We start from the raw sequence: 22,809 nt of genomic DNA on the forward strand, positions 1-22,809 counted from the left end.
GGTGAAAAAATGATAAAAATTTCATATGGGTACAATGTTGTATGACCGCGCAATTGTCATTCAAAGTGCGTCAGCGCTGAAAGCTGAAAATTGGTCTGGATAGGAGGGGGGTTTAAGTGCCCTGTAAGCAAGTGGTTAAACCTAATAACTGGTTGTGCCACCCTTTGCAGCAACAACTGCAATCAATAAAATGCAATGAATACATGCCAATTATGGTACTTTGTTTCTCATCTGTTCTTGAACTACTTTAAATCGTGGCATGATGTGTTGCTTTTTTAGATCCTTTAGCATGCTTCACTTTGTCAGAGAGCTTCTATTTTCGTGATTTTTTGATTCAACAGTAATCAGGCCTGGGTGTGGCAAGTAAAATTTAACTCCGTTTTCCAAAAAATTGAGTTAATCACAGTACATTTTTGATTAAGCAAGGGGGGGGGGGGCAAAGACTTTTTCACACAGGGACTGGCAGGTTTTTTCCCTTAACCACTTCCCGACCGCCGCACGACTATGTACGTCCTAATTTTGAACGGGGATATAATTGTTATGGCAGCAGCTAGCTGCCATAACCCCGGTATCACCGTTTTCGTGCGGCGGCCGGCTTTCAGATAAAAGTGGTCCCTGCGGCGGATTCGCCGCGAGATCACTTTTATCGGTGGCGGGAGAGGGCCCCTCCCGCCGCAATCCGGTGTCCTCCGCCGCTTACCGGAGCCGTCGGTAGCGGCGGAGGCGATCGCGTCCTGTTCTCTGGTGTGCCTGGAGACGAGTGAGGCCAAGATGGCGCTCACTCGTCTCCATGACACTGCTGGGCGGAAGCGACGTCAAAACGTCACTTCCGTCCACGCCTCTTAAAGGCATATTTTTTCAAATGTCATTTTTCTAAATGACTTTTTTTTTTTTTTTTTTATTGCATTTTAGTGTAAATATGAGATCTGAGGTCTTTTTGACCCCAGATCTCATATTTAAGAGGTCCTGTCATGCTTTTTTCTATTACAAGGGATGTTTACATTCCTTGTAATAGGAATAAAAGTGACACAATTTTTTTTTTTTTTAAACAGTGTAAAAATTAATAAAATATTGTAAAATAAATAATAAAAATTAAAAAAAAAATTTTTAAAACCCCCCTGTCCCGATGAGCTCGCGCGCAGAAGCGAACGCATACGCGAGTAGCGCCCGCATATGAAAACGGTGGTCAAACCACACATGTGAGGTATCACAGCGACCGGTAGAGCGAGAGCAATAATTCTAGCCCTAGACCTCCTCTGTAGCGCAAAATATGCAACCTGTAGAATTTTTTAAACGTCGCCTATGGAGATTTTTGAGGGTAAAAGTTTGACGCCATTCCACGAGCGGGCGCAATTTTCAAGCATGACATGTTGGGTATCAATTTACTTGGCGTAACATTATATTTCACAATATAAAAAAAAATTGGGATAACTTTACTGTTGTTTTATTTTTTTATTCAAAAAAGTGAATTTTTTCCAAAAAAGGTGCGCTTATAAGACCGCTGCGCAAATACGGTGCAAAAAAAAGTATTGCAATGACCGCCATTGTATTCTCTAGGGTGTTAGAAGAAAACCCATATATAATGTTTGGGGGTTCTAAGTAATTTTCTAGCAGAAAAACATGTTTTAAACATGTAAACACCTAAAATCCAAAACGAGGCTGGTCCTTAAGTGGTTAATAAATGAAATCATCATTTAAAACTGCAATTTGTTTTTACGCAAGTACAGAGGAAAATTTTTAAAAAGAACAGCAAAAGCATATACATCAACTCAGTATTACTCAAACTTTTTTCAGTCAAGGCACCCTTTAAAATGATGTACAGTCTCTAGGCACCCCATTCTAAAATGTAAAAAATGACTCTAATAGTTTTACATAATGCAGAAACATCCACGCATAGGACACCCAAGGTTAGAGGTGATTAATTATTCCAAAGCAATTACACCAGTGGCGGCCGATCCATTAGGGGCACAGGGGCCGCCCCCCTAATCCATGGCGGGTGGTTTGTTTACCCCCCCAAAATGGAGCACCAGCCGCCACTGAAATATACTTTTGCACACTGGTACTGACTAGTATCCCTATGTTTCTCTTTTCCCTCAATTTCTCTCCATCAGTCTGCTAATGTGACCCCAATGCTGAGAGAGAGAGGCAGAGGAGGGTCAAACAAGGATGCTGTGGAGGGACCGGACATCCTCCTTATCAACTGATGAAGCCATTGGTAGTTAGGATGCCAGAGTCCAGAAAGTCGTAATTGTGCATAATGAAAACCTGTGGCTTTGTGTAACTAAAAGTCAGACTTGATCCACCTGCTGGCTTGTTAACAATTTGTGATAAATTTGTAGGCATTTTGCCAAGGCACCCCTGAAGAAACCTCAAGGCACCCAGGTTGAAAAGGCTGCATCAACTGAACTGTCAAGCCATCAAATGGCTGGTGTCATAGCTGATCAAATGTGCAGTACAGTTGCAGATCAAACAGAGGCTAAGATGGCAACTTCATTAGTTGTAAAGGATTGGAGGGTTTAGCTCCACTTGATAAAGCCCGCTGCACGGCGGGGGAGCTGATGCGCATTGCCGCGATGTCTGCCAGCCACCCGCAATCGCTACACAGAAAGCCAGAATGGGAATCTGTCAATGTAAACAAACAGATCCCCGTTCTGACAGGGAAGTACAAAGTGATCGTCTGTTCCTAGTGATTAGGGACAGCAATCTCTCTGTACTCCCAGTCAGTCCCCTCCCCTCACAGTTAGAAACACCTCTCTATGACACACTTAACCCCTTGATCGCCCCCTAGTGTTAACCCCTTCCCTGCCAGTGTCATTTATACAGTAATCAGTGCATTTTTATAGCACTGATCGTTGTATAAATGTCTCTGGTCCCAAAAAAGTGTCAAAAGTGTCCGATCTGTCTGCCGCAATGTCATGGTCCCGCTAAAAATCGCTGATCGCCACCATTACTAGTAAAAAAAAAAATAATAATAAAAATGCTATCTACCTTTTTTTAGACGCTATAACTTTTGCGCAAACCAATCAATATACACCTATTGCGATTTTTTTAACCAAAAGTATGAAGAACACATATTGGCCTAAATTGATGAAGACATTTTTTTTATTTTTGGGATATTTATTAAAGCAAAGAGTATTGGTTTTTTTTTTAAGTTATAATTGTGGGAAATAAATGGCTGTCAGTGTGAGCCGATAAACTGCACTTCCGATCACATGGGTAAAGAGCCGCGTCATCGGCTCTTCTCTCGCCAATACTCAGTTGGGCATCAGATAATGAATTCACCTTCTAATGTGGATGGATTACCCTCTGCCCCATCCACATCTAAACATTGTTCATCTTTGAGAAATTTGCCTCTTCCCCTTTAGCTTTCCCTGCGCTGTGGCCGTCCGGAGTGATTACCCGGCACAAAAAGCCGCCCAGAGTTCCAATTTGGGCGGCGCCCATGGAGGCTGTTTGGACGTTCAACAACACCGTCCACAGCCTCCATCTTGCCACTCCGGCGGACATGCACAGTCCGCCGGCGAGGCATTCAGTGTCGGTGGGCCGGGTGTGCGTGACGCCTCTCCTACGTGCTGACGTTCACGCATGCGCGGCAGGGGATGCGCCGCCCACACTCGACCCAGGGGGCAGCCGAAGGTCCCCTTGGTAACCAACTCCAGCCTCAGCTGAGTGCAATTTATTGCGCCAGCTGACTGGAGTTTCCTACCTTTAAAACCAGACCAGCTCACTCCCAGATCAAGCATTAGATAGCTGGATGCTGGGACATGTGGCAGGTCTTTTCAACTTCTCCTGGTTAAGGTATTTTTATTTCAATATATTCCTCTTTGTACGTTAATCTACATTATAATACTAACTAATGTAATCACTGGTCAGTCCTCTGTTCATACTCTTGTTTAAAGAAAATTCTAAAAAAAAGTTAAGCTTATTTAAAACTAAATGTTACTCCTTATTACATCCCCCACTACACCATAGATTGAATAGATAATCTATACACACAGGATTTGGTACTTATCCCAAAAAAAATTTAACACACCACTTACCGATTCTTATCGGCTGTTGGAGTGTTTAATCATTTTTCTCCTATTTTTTGTAATCATACAATATATTTTAACCATCAATATTTTTAATATCCTGTTGGTTTTCCTTACACCTGAACATACCTCCAAGCATCACACAACTGTGTTTTGAACCTTAAGTAAACAGATTTCTCATGGTAGTATTATGTATATGTTTTATTTTCAGTTATCAAACCCACCCCTCTTCTTTACTGACTCAACACCATTTTTACCATCTTACTACTGTCTACAGGTATATATACACGTTATGAATTGTCTAAATGCTCAAACTATATGTCCAGTAATTCTCTGGATTTATATTCTTGGTATACTTTTTTCTTACACCCAGGGACTCCATTTGCCTCAGTATATCGCTCTGGCCACCATGTTGCCGCGGAACGCAGGGGGGACTTCCTCCACCTGAGGACAATACTATTCAGTCTATACTTACAGACCTTTCTGATGCCCACGTTGTCGTTAGACAGCAATTCCACCAGTATCAATATCCGATGCTATGTTGACTCTAAGCTTTTAATGTGATTTAACGAAACACTGTAACAACTATCTCACCATCCAATACTATGTAAGTGCTACGATTTTATTATCCTAAGCATGTAGCATTATGCCTTTACATGGTATAGTAATCCATTGACCATATATCTCAATTATATCTTAGATGAACTCCTCTCTTCTCTTTTTCTGCACCCCTGAAGGACTAAACTATATCCCGAAACGCGTTGGGTGTGAGGACAGTTCCCTCTTTTTTCATGTATTCATTTTGTATAGTGATATAAATGAACTACCTAGATATATCAATATTTCGTTAATATTGTTTTAACGTTGTTTCTAAATAAAATTTGTTTATTATTATATTTTGTATATTCCAATATATTTCTACTTAAGACAAATACTGAGTGCCTTTAACCAGTTCCCGACCGGCGCACGCCGGTGTACGTCGGCAGAATGGCACGGCTGGGCAAATGGGCGTACCCGTACGTCCATTTGAATTTCCCGCCGTTGCCATTGCGTGCACGCCGCCGGCAGCGCAAGCTCGCCGGCCGGGAGCTCAGTGAGTCAGGTCGCAGGTCCCGTGGACTCGATCGCCGCGGGGATACCCGCGATCGCCTCACGGAGAGGACGAACGGGGAGATGCTGATGTAAACAGCATCTCCCTGTTCTGCCTAGTGACAAGTGTCACTGATCACAGCTCCCTGTCATCGGGAGCTGTGATCAGAGTAATGACACAGCTAGCCCATCCCCCTACAGTTAGTAATCACTCCCCTAGGACACACTTAACCCCTCCCCGCCCCCTAGTGATTAACCCCTTCAATGCCAGTGTCATTTACACAGTAATCGGTGCATTTTTAATCGCACTGATTGCTGTATAAATGACAATGGTCCCAAAAATGTGTCAAAAATGTCCGACATGTCCGCCATAACGTCGCAGTCACAAATCGCTGATCGCCGCCATTACTAGTAAAAAAAAAAATTATTAATAAAAATGCTATAAAACTATCCCCTATTTAGTAAATGCTATATCTTTTGCGCAAACCAATCAATAAATGCTTATTGCGATTTTTTTTTTACCAAAAATATGTAGAAGAATACGATCGGCCTAAACTGAGGAAAAAAAATGTTTTTTTTATATATTTTTGGGGGATATTTATTATAGCAAAATGTAAAAAATAATGCGTTTTTTTCAAAATTGTCGCTCTTATTTTGTTTATAGCGCAAAAAATAAAAATCGCAGAGGCGATCAAATACCACCAAAAGAAAGCTCTATTTGTGGGAAAAAAAAGGACGTCAATTTTGTTTGGGAGCCACGTCGCACAACCGCACAATTGTCAGTTAAAGCGACGCAGTGCCGAATCGCAAAAAACGCTCTGGTTAAGAAGGGGGTAAAATCTTCCGGGGCTGAAGCGGTTAAAGTCCGCCTAGGGGAACCTTTCTTTATATTTATCCTTTACTGAGATCAGGGTCACGCTGCGTGCCATTGTGCGAGAGCAGCGGTTCTGGGGTGCCATCATATGACGAACGAGAGTACGTCATGCCCGTCGTCATTTTACTATATGGCGGGCGGGAAGTGGTTAAGGTTTGTTGTGACCTTGGTCATATATTATATATAATTTTTTAAAGTGTTGGCTTTAGATATACTATTATTATGCAGTATGCTACAACATTCAGTAAAAAAAAAAAAAAAAAAAGTCTACAGGTCACGTTTATCTTTTCCATATATATATATATATATATATATATATATATATATATATATATATATATATATATATATATATATATATAAAATATCTTTTTGGAAAAAATAAAAATAAACGTGACTAGACTTTTAACCGGATGTTGTATTATAATGCATAATAATAGTCAGCCTATAAATAAGCCGTGCTCATAATATGGCAGGCCACCCTGGACAGGTCCCAGACTACACAATGCCTCAGGACTCCGGAGAATAAACAGGCGGCTGTGCCTTTAAGAAGCTCGTCCTCTGGAGCGCACAGAGAGAACAGCAGGAGCCGCACACAGCCCGAGGGGAGAGAGAGGGACATCCGGGCTACCGGGGAGCTGCTGAGCTCGGCATTGGCTGGGAGCCACTAGGTGGCTGTACATCGAGACTGTCACTCCAATACAAGCCGCTTTCCTATTGGATGACTCCGAGCTTGTCCTTGTGTGTGTCCTGTGCCCTCAGTCCGCTCCTTCCCCTCTATCCTACACAGCCCAGCCATATCCATTCATATGTATGTCCTCTGTACACAGCCTTCTCTGTGTCCTCTGTACACAGCCTTATCTGTCTATATATATCCTGTATACACAGTCCATATCCTTATCTATCTATAGATGTCCTGTATACACAGTCCATATCCTTATCTATCTATATATATCCTGTATACACAACCCATATCCTTATCTGTCTATATATGTCCTGTATACACAGTCCATATCCCTATCTATCTATATATATCCTGTATACACAGCCCATATCCCTATCTGTATATATATGTCCTGTACACACAGCCCATATCCCTATCTGTATATATATGTCCTGTACACACAGCCCATATCCCTATCTGTATATATATATGTCCTGTACACACAGCCCATATCCCTATCTGTATATATATATGTCCTGTACACACAGCCCATATCCCTATCTGTGTATATATATGTCCTGTACACACAGCCCATATACCTATCTGTAAATATATGTCCTGTACACACAGCCTATATCCCTATCTGTATATATATGTCCTGTGCACACAGCCCATATCCCTATCTGTATATATATGTCCTGTACACACAGCCCATATCCCTATCTGTATATATATATATGTCCTGTATAAAGAGCCCATAGCCCTATCTGTATATAAATATGTCCTGTACACACAGCCCATATCCCTATCTGTATATATATGTACTGTACACACAGCCCATATCCCTATCTGTATATATATATATATATATATATATATATATATATATATATATATATATATATATGTGTCCTGTACACACAGCCCATATCCCTATCTGTATATATATATGTCCTGTATACAGAGCCCATATCCCTATCTGTATATATATGTCCTGTACACACAGCCTATATCCCTATCTGTATATATATGTACTGTACACACAGCCCATATCCCTATCTGTATATATATGTCCTGTACACACAGCCCATATTCCTATCTGTATATATATGTCCTGTACACACAGCCCATATCCCTATCTGTATATATATATATGTCCTGTACACACAGCCCATATCCCTATCTGTATATATATGTCCTGTACACACAGCCCATATCCCTATCTGTATATATATGTCCTGTACACACAGCCCATATCCCTATCTGTATATATATGTCCTGTACACACAGCCCATATCCCTATCTGTATATATATGTCCTGTACACACAGCCCATATCCCTATCTGTATATATATATGTCCTGTACACACAGCCCATATCCCTATCTGTATATATATATGTCCTGTACACACAGCCCATATCCCTATCTGTATATATATATGTCCTGTACACACAGCCCATGTCCCTATCTGTATATATATATGTCCTGTACACACAGCCCATATCCCTATCTGTAAATATATGTCCTGTACACACAGCCCATGTCCCTATCTGTATATATATGTCATGTACACACAGCCCATATCCCTATCTGTATATATATATATGTCCTGTACACACAGCCCATATCCCTATCTGTATATATATATGTCCTGTACACACAGCCCATATCCCTATCTGTATATATATGTCCTGTACACACAGCCCATATCCCTATCTGTATATATATGTCATGTACACACAGCCCATATCCCTATCTGTATATATATATATGTCCTGTACACACAGCCCATATCCCTATCTGTATATATATATGTCCTGTACACACAGCCCATATCCCTATCTGTATATATATGTCCTGTACACACAGCCCATGTCCCTATCTGTATATATATGTCCTGTACACACAGCCCATATCCCTATCTGTATATATATGTCCTGTACACACAGGCCGGCAGGTTGTGGGATGGTGACCATGCGCTGTGTGTCATTGATTGACTGTAGGGGGAGGGGAAGCTCCCCGGGAGGTCTATGTAGGGGGCGGTTAACCCCCTAGTGACTGACACTAAAGGAAACATTGTTTCCGGGAAAGCGGATTTGTGCCGAGATAAGGTGGAGGGGGCGGGGTGATAAGAGATTAATTAACCCCTTGAGTGTCAGGGCTGTATAGGATTAGCGGTGTCATTAAACTGCGATAAGCCATTGATGGGGGGGTTAACTCCTTGCTGGCCGGTGGTAATGTGGGTCAGTGCGGGTGATGGTTATAAATAAAATGTGCACTTGATAAGCCTGTACTTGTCTGTTAACCCTTTCCATGCAGGAATTGTTGTGGGGGGAGGGGGTAATATTGGGATTAATATAAACCTACTCCACATGTGATGGGGAAGACGTGGTTAATAATATCCAGGGTTATCCCTGTAATGGTGATGAGCGGAGGGGGGAGGGGGGATGTTGTCATTATACTCCCATCATTATCGGTGAGATGACACGGTTAGCTACGCCATGGGTTAACCCTTTCCTTTCTGGGACCCATGAGATTGTAAACAGGCTCAGCATGTGATTGGGGATTACCTGACTAATAAAGTGATGCAATAACTCTTTCCGTGCAGAGTGGGTAATATTACACAATGTGATCAGAGGGTGTGTGCTCTGGTACAGCACGGGTTAACTCTTTCCATGCAGTGATAGAACGTGGGAATCCTGTTTGGGGAATGTGATGATTAATTACAGAGCAGATTAACCCTGTCCGTGCAGTTATGGCAAGTGGGGATCTCACTGGGGAATGATAGGATTATAAACCCGCTCAGCATGTGATTGGGGATTACATGGCTAATACGGCGATAAATTAACTCTTTCTGTGCAGAGTGGGGAATATTACACACCTACTTATTATGTGATCGAAGGATATATGGTCTAGTGCAGCACGGGTTAACTCTTTCCTGACAGTTATTGTAAGTGAGGATCCTGTTTGGGGAATATTAGACCCCTTTCACACTGGAGGCGTTTTTTAGGTGATTTTGGGCTAAAAATAGCGCCTGTAAAGTGCCCGAAAACACCTCCCCTGCAGTCCCAGTGTGTGAGCCCGAGTGCTTTCACACCGGGGCGCTGCGCTGGCAGAACATTAAAAAAAGTCCTGCAAGCAGCATCTTTGCATATACACCGCTCCTGCCCATTGAAATGAATGGGCACCGCTGTGAAGCGCCTGCAAAGTGTTTTGGCAGTGGCGATACACGGGCGCATTTAACCCCTTTTTCGGTTGATAACGGGGGTTAAAAGCGCCCTGCTAGCGGCCGAATAGCGCAGCTAAAATGACAGTAAAGCGCCGCTAAAACTAGCAGTGTTTTACCTTCAACGCCCGCCCGCTCCAGTGTGGAAGCAGCTTTAGGCCCCTTTTACACTAGGGTGTTGGGTGCGTCTGCAGTAAAGCACCGCTATTTTTAGTGGTGCTTTTCCGTCAATTTTGCGGCACTATTCGGTTGCTAGCGGGGTGCTTTTACCCCCCGCTAGCGGCCGAGAAAGAGTTAAAACCAGCCGAGAAAGGGTTAAAACCATTCGCAAAGCACTGCTGCAGCAGCTCTTTGCTGGCGGTATAGCCGCGCTGCCCATTGATTTCAATGGGCAGGAGCGGTATACACACCACTCCTTCACCACTCCAAAGATGCTGCTAGCAGGACTTTTTTTAGCGTCCTGCCAGAGCAGCGCCCCAGTGTGAAAGCCCTCGGGGCTTTCACATTGGAGAGGCAGGACCTGCTCTTTCAGGACGCTTTGCAGGCGCTATTTTTGCGCTGTAGCCCTGCAAAGTGCCCCAGTGTGAAAGGGGTCTTATGGTAACTCACTCAGCATATGATCCAGGATTATACGGCTTTAGTTAGGGCTAACCCTTTCAATAAAAAGAAATAAGCCAAAGCACCAAATATAAAAAATAATAAAGATGCAATTAGACTTAAATATGCAGCTGCAGTGAAAAAATTTGGTATGCAAATAAACAATATGTGTAAAAATAATATGGTGTAAACAATATTATTTTTACACCAAGCTATATGCTAAATAAATTAATCAATATACAGGTGGCGTAGCAATAATGATTAATACTACATTTACATTAGTAACAGTCCCAATCTGGATGCTCACAAATAAATTCTGTGCGCCTCAGTTCTCAAACAAGGTGTCCCCACATGGATGTGCACTCACCCCTTGGTATGGACCCCTCGGTATGGACCAACTATCTCTAGTTTGGTCAAATAAGCGTGTGGGGAGACCCCTGAAGATTCTTTTGCTGACGGTTCCTGGGATGGATGTGCCTCATACAGATAGATATGAAAAAAAAGGGCTTCATTGCACAATACTGTTTAAAAAATTTATTTTAAAACCATAAAACACAAAAATAGTCAAACTCACATGTAAGGGTGCCTGTAGCACCTGGTGTGAATAGCAGGTGATTTATTAGGGAAAATGGTAGACCGCTGTCCGTGGTTCTAACTCAAATTCCGTTTGAAAATGGTGGGTCGCGATGACGCGATCCGGCCTCGACGCGTTTCAGCCAATCAATGGGCCATCATCAGGAAGCTCTAACCCTTTCAATGCTGTTATAGTATTTAGTGATTGTATTTGGGGGATTTTGAACCTACTCAGCATGTAGTCAGGGGTTACATGGTTATTCCTTCTGTAGTGAACTGTATTGTAATTACACTGCCCCCCCCACCCCCCCCCCCACACACACACACACACACACACACACACACATTGTGAAACGCTGCATAAACTGTTGGTGCTGTATAAATCCTGTATAATAATAATAATGATGATACGAGTTAACTCCTTCCATGCAGTTGTAGTAGGCGGGGATCCTTTCTGAGGGATATTGTGATTAGAAGCCCACTCAGTGTGTGTGATCGGGGACTACATGGTAAACAATGCAATCAGTTAATTATCTCCATGTAATCACAGCAGGAAATATTGTGATCATAAATAAATCCTGAATTGTAATAAAATTAGAAAATCTTTTTCAGCATGTAATGCAGGATTAAACCATTAATCCTAGCATGAGTTAACTCTTTCGATGCTACTCTAAAAATTGGTGATCATATTGGGGATTTTTTAGGCTTTAAACCCACTCAGCATGTGATCAGGGATTACATGGTTAATAATGCAACAAGTTACTGTTTTGCATGCAATCAGTGGAAAATATTGTAATTATAAACTCACTCAGCATGTGACCGGAGATTACATGGTTAATTACAGCATGTGTTAACTCAATGCATGCTATCAGAGCTACTTGCGTGTGATCGGAGATTACACGGTTAATAATGCCATGTGCTAACTCCTTCTATGCAGTTATAGTATGCACTGATCCTATCTGGGGAATATAGTAATTGTAAACCTACTCAGTGTGATCAGGGAGTACACGGTTAATAGTGCAATATATTGAATATTCTGATCATAAACTCAGCATGTGACCAGGGATTACATGGTTAATTACAGCACGGGTTAACTCTTTCCATGCTATCAGAGTGAGGAGTATTGTGATTATAAACTCGCTCAGGGTTTGATCAGGGATTTGCATGGTTATTAATGGCAGGGGCTAACTGCTGTTATAGTAGGCGCTGATTCTATCTAGGGAAGACAATGATTATAAACCCACTCAGTGTGTGATCGGGGAGTACACGGTTAATAATGCAAACAGTTACCTCTTGCCATGCAACCTCAGAGGGAAATATTGTGATAATAAATAAATCCTGTATTTTAATATAAAATCTTCTCAGCATGTGATCAGGGATTACACAGTTAATTATACCATGGGTTAACCCTTGCACTGCTATTCTAGTAATTGGTGATCTTATTGGGGATTTTTTAGGTTTTAAACCCACTCAGCATGTGACCGGAGATTTCATGATTAATAATGCACCAAGTTAACTCTTTCCATACAATTTTGGGCAATATTGAGATTATAAACCTGCTCAGCAAGTGACTGGGTATTATATGGTTATTAATGCAACAAGTTAACTCTTTCCATACAATCAGTGGGCAATACTGTGATTATAAATATCTCTTAGATTGTAAGCTCTAATGAGCAGGGTCCTCTGATTCCTCCTGTATTTTAACTGTACTGTCTGCCCTCATGTTGTAAAGCGCTGCACAAACTGTTGGCGCTATATAAATCCTGTATAATAATAATAAACCCGCACAGCGTGTAACTGGGGAGTACATGGTTAATAATGCAACAAGTTAACTCATACAATCAGTGGGGAATATTGAGATTATAAACCTGTGCAGCGTGTGACCAGGGATCACATGGTTAATTATATTATGGGCTAAAGCAGGCCATACATGGTCGAATTTCCAACAAATTTTCTTTTCAAAATCAGAAAGTTTGTTTTTTTTGTGATCCGATGATGCCACCATTGATTTTCAAAATTCGGCCGACCAAGCCTTCAATTTCACCTCATGTTGCTACATTTCTCGCACGATTCTCCCATCATTGATTAGAAAATCGTTTATTTTTCTAAAAATTTCCAACATGTCTGATTCCTCAAATTTGATTGCCGCACGAAAATCGGCCGTTGCTGCAGCCCACTAATAGTGCGAAATTCGTACGAAAATTCTTAGATACGACTTTAGAAGAAAATTATTTCGAAATTCGAACCGTGTATGGCCAGCATTACTCTTTCAATGCAATCAGAGTATGGAATATTACAAACATAAAATCTACTCAGTGTGCGATTGGTGATTAGATGGTTTATAATGCCATGGATTAACCCTTCCATGCCGTTAGAGTAGGTGGTGATCCTACAGGCATACTCAGTGTGTGATTGGGGAGTACAGTTAATAATGCAAACCGTTAACTCTTTCTATGCAATCATAGTGAGAAATATTGTGATTATAAATATCTCACAGATTGTAAGCTCTAACGAGCAGGGCCCTCTGATTCCTCCTGTATTGATTTGTATTGTAACTGTGCTGTCTGCCCTCGTGTTGTAAATCCCTGTGCAAACTGTCAGCGCTATATAAATCCTGTATAATAATAATAATAAACCCGAAGAGCCTGTGACCAGGGATTACACAGTTAATTATATTATGAGTTAACTTTTTCAATGCAATCGAAGTATGGAATATTGCGATCATAAAAATCTACTCCGTGTGTGACTAGGCGGCTTATAATGTCATGGGTTAACCCTTCCATGCCGTTAAGAGTAGGTGGTGATCCTATATAAGCCTACTCGGTGTGTGATCGGGGAGTACAAGGTTAATAATGCAAACGATGAACCCTTTCTTTGCAATCACAGTGAGAAATATTGTGATTATAAATAAATCCTGTATAATATAAAATCTCAGCATGTGATGGGGGATCACACGGTTAATAATAGCATAGGTTAACCCCTTCAGGACACATTTGGGATAATCCTTAACGGTTTGTGTGCTGGGATTGGTGGTCTGGTTATTGGTGATTGTACGGTGAGGACGATATGGGATCACAGCTATCAGCTCCCTGATTAACCCTTCCCTTTTCTGTCTGCCCTATTATATTACTCGAGGACTTTTCATTTAAAAAGGATAATTTGTCATTTGAATTAGCAGGGGATAGACCAGCACGGCCAGGAGATAAAAGTTTTTCCTAAAAGCTCATCTGCTGATGTATTTCCCTTTCCTGAGCCCCGATTGCGGACACGAAGTGGTTACCAGTCCTGAGGGGAGGAGGGGCGGGGGACAGCACGCCCTCTGCCACTAAAGGGGTCAACAACGGGAACTGACACGCCGCCCCCATCACAATGACATCCACGCTCGTGCATTGTTTGGCCAGGGGACCTGTAGCGGACGGAGAATGCGCGCCCCCTGCCTCCTCTGTGTGTATGTGTGAGAGGGGGGATGGGGCGAGCACGCAGCAGGGGAGCTGAGCGCCGCGGGAATAGGATGGAACCTCCGTCCAATCATTGCCCGGACACTGCCACCTCCGTCCGTCCAATCAGTGCCTGGACACCACAACCTCCGTCCGTCCAATCAGTGCCCGGAAATCTCAACCTGTGTCCGACCAATCAGTGCCCGGACACCGCGACCTCCAACCAAAATAATATGCTGCTGATGACGTGACGTCATAAAGGGAGCCGTGCCCGCCCCGCTCCCTCCAGGGAGAAGGGACTTCTTGTGTGGTGGGAAAGGAGAGTCGCCCACACGGTGTGTTGGTGGGGAATTCTCTCTCCTCAGGAAGAGAAACGTTCGCCCTTGTTGCAGCCTTCCCCTCCCCCTTTATTAGCTACCACAGGAACCGCAGTGAGATGTTGCTGTGAGATAGTTGGTGTGAGCTGTTGTCAGGCCGCCCCTTCCTTCTCTGAGAGACGTGTGGGCAGCGGAAAGTCAGTCACAGATGTGATTTCTACTCTTTTGTTGTTATGAAGAGGGGAGGCCGTGTGGAGAATTCCCGGACGACGACCACAGCGAATCTCCCGCATCGTCACCGCCTTGTCACCAAAACACACCGAGCCAGGAGACGCTTCTGGGTATCATTCCGGTGTGTGGTGAGGAATCTCTTCTCTGCCTTTTGGCTAAGATCAAGTGTGGTGTCTGCTCTTCTCTGTGCAGATAAACATTGGAAACACAATCCACCTCAGGATGTAAAGCCCACTTTTCTAACAACATTCTCTGCTGAATATGAACAAATCATAGATATTGTGAGGAAACACCGGCCGGTTCTCTGTACTGACAAGGATCTATACCACGGGTCTCCCAACTTTCTAAACAAAGGGCCAGTGTACTGTCCTTCAGACTTTGGGGGGCCAGATGGCGGCCAGTGGGGGTAGAAAATATACAGGATTTGAAGTAAACAATGCCTCAGGCTTTGAGTTCAGTGCGAGTATAGAAATGACATTGCGCCTTTGGTCAGTAAAAGCTGTAGTGCCCCATCATACATATCATGACTGAGGAATAGTGCCCCATTGTTGGTGTCTGTGGAAAGACACCAAGGGCTGGATAAAGGCTAACATTGGAGGAATAGTGCCCCGTTGGTGTCAGTGGCAGAATTTATGACCCACTCTTGGTGTCAGTGAAAAGACGAAGGGCTGCATAAAGGCTAGCATTGGAGGAATAGTGGCCCATCATTGTGGCAGGAATTATGACCCACTCTTGGTGTCAGTGGAAGGACGAAGGGCTGGATAAAGGCTAGCATTGGACACCCATCGTTGGTGTCAGTGGAAAGACGAAGGGCTGCATAAAGGCTAGCATTGGAGGCATAGTGCCCCATCACTGGTGTCAGTGGCAGGAATTATGACCCACTCTTGGTATCAGTGGAAAGACGAAAGGGCTGGATAAAGGCTAGCATCGGAGGAATAGTGCCCCGTCGTTGGTGTCAGGGGCAGGAATCACTCTTGGTGTCAGTGGAAAGACAAAGGGCTGGATAAAGGCTAGCATTGGACACCCATCGTTGGTGTCAGTGGGAAGAATAGTGCCTCAGCCTAGGTTCACATTTGTGCAGACACAGACATCGCATGTGATTCGCACCCGCACTGCGGGGCCGATCGCATGCGATGTCTGTGCAATGCGAGTTCAGCCATACAGTTGTATGACTAAACTCGCATTGGATTTGCACAAAATAGGTGTTTTCCTGCACTGGAATCGGATTGCATGGGTGTTCTCATCTGATTCCTGTGTGAGTTCGCACTGCGATCTGTGAACCAATCTGGGGGGGTGTCATTAACATAGTATTGACACCCGCAGCAGTTCACAGAGGGCAGTGTGAACTGCCTGCAGGGCACATGCGTTGTGGGAACCGGCGCTGTAATCGCACTGGTCCCCGCATCGCATATGTGTGAACCTAGGCTCAAGGGCCGGATAAAAGCTAGCAAAGGGTTGCATTTGGCCCACACGCTGCAGTTTGGAGACCACTGATCTACATTCCATTATAAGACGAGGTTGTAGATTCTTGAGCACCCACTGTGAGTAGCATGTTGTCCTCCAGTCTTTGTTTCTTCCAAGTCTGGTGCCAAAAATTGGCTTTCTACAGTTGGATTATATTGGGGCTGACTTAAAGTAGAACTTTAGTCAGAAAATTCCTGCTACATCACTTCAGGCTGGCCCCTTCTGCAGGTATAGCTATGTAAAACATGAAAAATAAATACCTATATTTTTAAAATCCAGTAATACAATGTCTCTCCTTGCTCAGTAGCTCTCTGTTTTTAGGCACTACTGAGTTTGTAGAGGCTGATCTGCTGACAACCTTAAAGCGGAATTAAACCCTCCTATCCTCCAAGGAAGCGGCTTCTGTTTGATCTGCAACTGCCATAGTGCTACACATGTCATAATGACACCAGCCATCTGATGGTTTGACAGTTTGGTTAAGGGACACAAGCAAATGTGACAGTTAGCAATCCTGGCATTCCAGGAATGTAACTGTTTTTTTAAAACAGTTAAAGTGGAACTTTACCCATAACAACTTGATAAAAAAATAATGTTCTTTAGCCAGGAACATACAGTCAGGTCCATAAATATTGGGACATCGACACATTTCTAATCTTGTTGGCTTTATACACCACCACAATGGATTTGAAAAGAAATAAACAAGATGTGCTTTAACTGCAGACTTTCAGCTTTAATTTGAGGGTATTTACATCCAAATCAGGTGAACGGTGTAGGAATTACAACAGTTTGTATATGTGCCTCCCACTTTTTAAGGGACCAAAAGTAATGGGACAATTGGCTGCTCAGCTATTCCATGGCCAGGTGTGTGTTATTCCCTCATTATCCCATTTACAAGGAGCAGATAAAAGGTCCAGAGTTCATTTCAAGTGTGCTATTTGCATTTGGAATCTATTGCTGTCAACTTTCAGTATGAGATCCAAAGAGCTGTCACTATCAGTGAAGCAAGCCATTATTAGGCTGAAAAAACAAAACAAACCCATCAGAGAGATAGCAAAAACATTAGGTGTGGCCAAATCAACTGTTTGGAACATCCTTAAAAATAAAGAATGCACCGGTGAGCTGAGCAACACCAAAAGACCCGGAAGACCACGGAAAACATCTGTGGTGGATGACAGAAGAATTCTTTCCCTGGTGAAGAAAACACCCTTCACAACAGATGGTCAGATCAAGAACACTCTCCAGGAGGTAGGTGTATGTGTGTCAAAGTCAACAATCAAGAGAAGACTTCACCAGAGTGAATACAGAGAGTTCACCACAAGATGTAAACCATTGGTGAGCCTCAAAAACAGGAAGGCCAGATTAGAGTTTGCCAAACAACATCTAAAAAAGCCTTCACAGTTCTGGAACAACATCCTATAGACAGATGAGACCAAGATCAACTTGTACCAGAGTGATGGGAAGAGAAGAGTATGGAGAGGGAAAGGAACTGCTCATGATCTGAAGCATACCACCTCATCAGTGAAGCATGGTGGTGGTAGTGTCATGGCGTGGGCATGTATGGCTGCCAATGGAATTGGTTTTGTTGTATTTATTGATGATGTGACTGCTGACAAAAGCAGCAGGATGAATTCTGAAGTGTTTTGAGCAATACTATCTGCTCATGTTCAGCAAAATGCTTCAGAACTCATTGGATGGCACTTCACAGTGCAGATGGACAATGACCAGAAGCATACTGCAAAAGCAACCAAAGAGTTTTTTCTTGTACAAAGAGTTTTATTGAAAATATATATCAACAGAATAGTACAAAACAGTGATGGATACATCATGAATTAACAGGTATAAGGCTGCCGTTGTCCGGCAGGTAGAACTGACATTCAAGAATTTAAACCTGGTCTCAGGCAGCTCAAGGCCGAGGCCAGGCTACATACTAAGGAGAGTCTTCATCTCGTGTTTATTAGCATAACGGTAAACTGCAAACACAGAATATTATGTTTGCAAACATTCATAAACATTTAAAGGATGCATAGTGAGATGTTATTGTAATACGTAACATTGCCTTAATAAAAAAAAAGAAAAAGGAACCAGATATAAAGTCAGATTAAATTGGTTAACTTCAAAGAAGATAACATACCTTTGTATGAAATAACTTTTTTGTTACCTTAAATATCCAAACTCTGTAGACTGAAGCCCAAAGGCCTGAATAAGAAGAAGGAAAGAGAAATTGAAAGTGGGAGAGGAGGGGGGGACCCTGGGGTGGGGGGAACGGAGGCTCATTATAGGGAAAGAAGCATTAGGTCAAATCTTGATGGACGGTTATGGGTCACCCAGGGTTGCCATATCCTGAGGAACTTATCATGCGTGTCCAACAATATGGCCGTAAGTTTCTCGTTTACCATGATATCATTCACACAATTTTTAACTGCTTCAAAGCTAAGGTTCTGAGTTTTCCAGACCCTTGCTATGGTCAGTTTAGTTGCGGTAAAAATATGTGCTGCTAATTGGCGTTCAGGACGAAGAAGCTCTGCAATCGGTTTCCATAAAAGGGCCTCAAAAGGGTCCCGCTTTATAGTGGTATTAAAAAGATTGCGTAGTAGTGCGTATACTCTAACCCATAATCTGCAAACCCTGGGGCAGGTCCACCAGATATGCGACATCGTACCCTCCTGTGAGCACCCTCGAAAACAGAGGGGGGAATAAGATGGGATGAAGCTTGCTAATTTAGCCGGGGTATAGTACCATCTATAAAAGACTTTATAAGCGTTCTCCAAAAAGAGAACATTCTTAGAGCATTTGGATAGCATAATAGTCATACCTTGCCAGTCCTCCGGGTCCAATTGTTTCCCGAGTTCGGCCTCCCATTGGAGATGATAGGGTCTCAATGGTGGTGTTTTGGAGTTAATTATAGCAATATATATGAGGGAAATTAGACCCGGGGATTGGGGGCGCGATCTACAAAGGCTTTCAAATGGGGTCATGGTAAAGGGGGCCGAATGGGATTTTATAAGCTGTTGGAGAAAATGCCTAATTTGCAGGTAACTGTAGTGCTCCCTAAGGGGGATATCATGTGAGGAACGTAAAGCCGCGAAAGGGATGATCTTGGTTGGGGTGAGTAATGAATGAATATCTGTAAAGCCGTTATCAGACCACCATTTAAACTGCAGTGGGTTATCACAACCTGGTTGGAATAAAGGGCAGTGGAGGACACGAAGTAGTGGGAGGTGAGGAGAAATTAGGCCTGCTGAGTACTTAACCGCATCCCACAGTTTAAGGGAGTGAGCCAGACAGGGACCTATGGTTGAGGGGCGATGTGCTTTAGGAAGCCAGGGAAGAGAGGCTAGAGGTGTTGGGTGTGCGTTTACTATATTCATGGTGGCCCACCCATAGTGGCATTTGTTGTTTCTCATGAAGGTGAGATAATGGGGCGATACCCGCAGCTGTGTAATATGCTTGCAGATTAGGAACTGAAAGGCCACCATTGATTTTGTGCGCGTATAGTACTTGTCTCTTGATCCTAGGTCTCTTGTGGCCCCATATAAACTGCATAATTTTACGTTGATGTATTCAAATGATATGGGGGGGCACATGGACTGGCAAAACTCAAAAATAATAGAGCAATTTAGGGAGGTACGTCATGCGCACCGTCGCTATTCTGCCTAACCAAGCAATCGGAAGTGTGGACCAAGAGGCAAGCATAGCCTCCAGCTTTCGGAAAAGTGGAGGAAAATTGGCTTGGTATAATCCCGGGTACCTCGGAGTAAGTTTAATACCCTAATAGGGTAGTGAGGTTAACCACTGAAATGAGAATGCCGATTGCAGGGATTCCAGTTCCGGGGCCCGAAGGTTGATGGACATCGCTTTAGATTTTGCCGGGTTAACTGAAAGGCCTGAGAATGAGGCGAAGGAGTCTAAGAGGGAGAATAAATTGGGGAGGGAGATTCTGGGTTTAGTAATGGTTAATAAAATGTCATCCGCAAACAGTGACAATTTGTGTGCGGTGCCTGCTACTTCTACTCCTGATATATCTGGGTGGGAGCGTATGGCCTCCGCCAGGGGTTCAAGTGCTAGTATAAATAGAAGTGGGGAGAGTGGGCATCCCTGACGGGTTCCCCTCTTAATAGGGAAAGTAGGCGATTCATATCCATAATAACGCACTTTAGCCTGGGGGGAGTGATATATGGCTGAGACCCAACTCAAAAAGGAGGTGCCGAAACCGTAGTGGGTGAGGACCTCTGTCAAATAGGGCCAGGATAAGGTATCGAAAGCCTTATTAACATCTAAAGAAAGAAACATTGTCTCCAAGGACCTTTCATGAGCTATATGTTGGATTTGGAGGAGTCGTCTAATAGCATCTCCTGCCTGCCTACGGGGGACGAACCCCACCTGATCTTTTTTTATCAGGCGCGGTAGAAAGGAATTCAGGTGATTGACCAAAATTTTCGTCAATATCTTCATGTCAATATTAATTAAAGAGATTGGCCGAAAATTTGCCCAGGAAGAATGGTCCTTGTCTGGTTTAGGAATCATCACTATGTTGGCAGTCAGCAAGTCTGGTGTAAATGGGTGACCTCCTTTGACCGAATTATACATAGCTGCTAGGTGTGGGGCCAGAACCTCTGCAAATTTTCGATAATACAGAGCAGTAAAACCATCCGGGCCTGGTCTTTTGCCCACTTTCAGTTCCTTAATGCACTGGAGAACCTCAGAGACCTGTATATCTCGGTCCATTAGGGAGATATGGGAATCGGATAGGGAAGGTAAAGATAACCCTTGTAAGAAAGCATTCAGGCCCTGTGTTGAGGAGTGATTTGGGGGGGAGTAGAGTTTGGTAAGTCGATAGCAGAATTCTTCCAAGACCCACTGGGGGTTTCCCGTGAGGATGTTATGGCGGGTGCGCAAGGTTATGGGGGTAAATTTCGGGGTAAAAGTGCGTAGTCTATTGGCCAACTGAGCATTAGGTTTGTTTGCCTTAGCATACCATTTCTGTCGGGCCCAACGTAAGGAACGGTCCGCTTCGTCTGTCAGACATAGCTCCAAGTCTGTACGGGCCTTGTCTAAAGATCTGCGGTTAGCAGGGTTGGGAGCTAATTTAAAGGCCTCCGAGCGGTCTTCCAAGCTCTGCTCTAACTTGCATCGGGCCTGAATCCTTTCTCTTTTGCGTTGAGACGCTATGCGAATAACGCGACCCTGGAGGACAGCTTTATAAGCCTCCCAAAGTGTTATTGGGGACGAGACAGAACCTGCATTAAGCCTAAAGTATTCCGCAGAAGCTTCTTGGATTTCACTGAGGATCGGTTTAAAGGATAAAAGTGAATCATTCATCACCCAGGGAGCATGCTGTGGTTTGCTGAGTAGGGAGCGACAAACGGTTAGAATAGGATCATGATCTGACCAAGGGACTGCTAAGATCGAGACCGAGTCTATTAAAGGGAGATGTTTCCGTAACACAAACGAATGATCGATTCTAGAGTGGGAGTGATGAGGATGGGAATAATGGGTGTAGTCCCTGCCCATGGGATGAAACTCTCGCCATGTATCCACTAGGTCAAGATTTTGTAGGGCTAGCAGGAATTTTTTTGAAGCAAGAGAAGGAGCTTTATGTTCTGCCGGGTACTTATCAAGGGCAGGATTGAGCATCACATTAGAGTCACCCGCCAACAGGAGGGTGCCTTTCTGGTGGACCTGTAACAGGGAGCAGACATGAGACAAGAATGGGCCCTGATTGTCATTCGGGGCATAATAGGTCATAATAGTTACTTCATTGTCCTTAATAGAACCCTGCAGGAGAAGGTATCTACCGTTAGGGTCAGCTATCTGTTCATTGCAGATAAATGGCACCGATTTACGTATAGCTATAAGAACCACTCTCTGCTTAGTAGGACCATTAGCCAAATAGACCTGGGGATAGTTTGCTGCGAAATATTTGGGGCAGGAAGAGGAAGAAAAGTGTGTTTCCTGGAAACAGGCTATGTCTATTCTTTGTTGCTTAAGGTAATTAAAAACCTTGACCCTTTTTTGGGGGGAATTCATGCCCTGAACATTCAGGGACAGCCAATGAAGGGTCATTGGGTCTGAGATATAACGCTATGGACTACTCCATCCGCACACCCCAGGGGCCGAGGGAAAGGGGAAGGGGGGAGGGAGGGAGAGAAGAATAGTAAAAATAAGAAAGAAGTTTGTGAGAAGTCTGTGTGAATATGAGCAGCAAAACTACTTCATTCTTCTCACATTATAAAGAAGAGAGTGTGCTGTATTAAACCATTTTTTACATGCGTATAGAGCCAAAAAGATTAGAATTGTGTCGATGT

The 22,809-nt window shown here is 43.4% G+C and overlaps 1 pseudogene; it reads left to right on the plus strand.

The window, feature by feature from the left end:
* The first annotated feature begins 15,175 nt into the window (after positions 1–15,175).
* On the plus strand, positions 15,176–15,294 carry LOC141146479 (U2 spliceosomal RNA; annotated as a pseudogene).
* Positions 15,295–22,809: the final 7,515 nt, after the last annotated feature.

This window comes from Aquarana catesbeiana, linkage group LG05 (assembly GCF_042186555.1).
Source record: "Aquarana catesbeiana isolate 2022-GZ linkage group LG05, ASM4218655v1, whole genome shotgun sequence".
Classification (NCBI taxonomy): domain Eukaryota; kingdom Metazoa; phylum Chordata; class Amphibia; order Anura; family Ranidae; genus Aquarana; species Aquarana catesbeiana.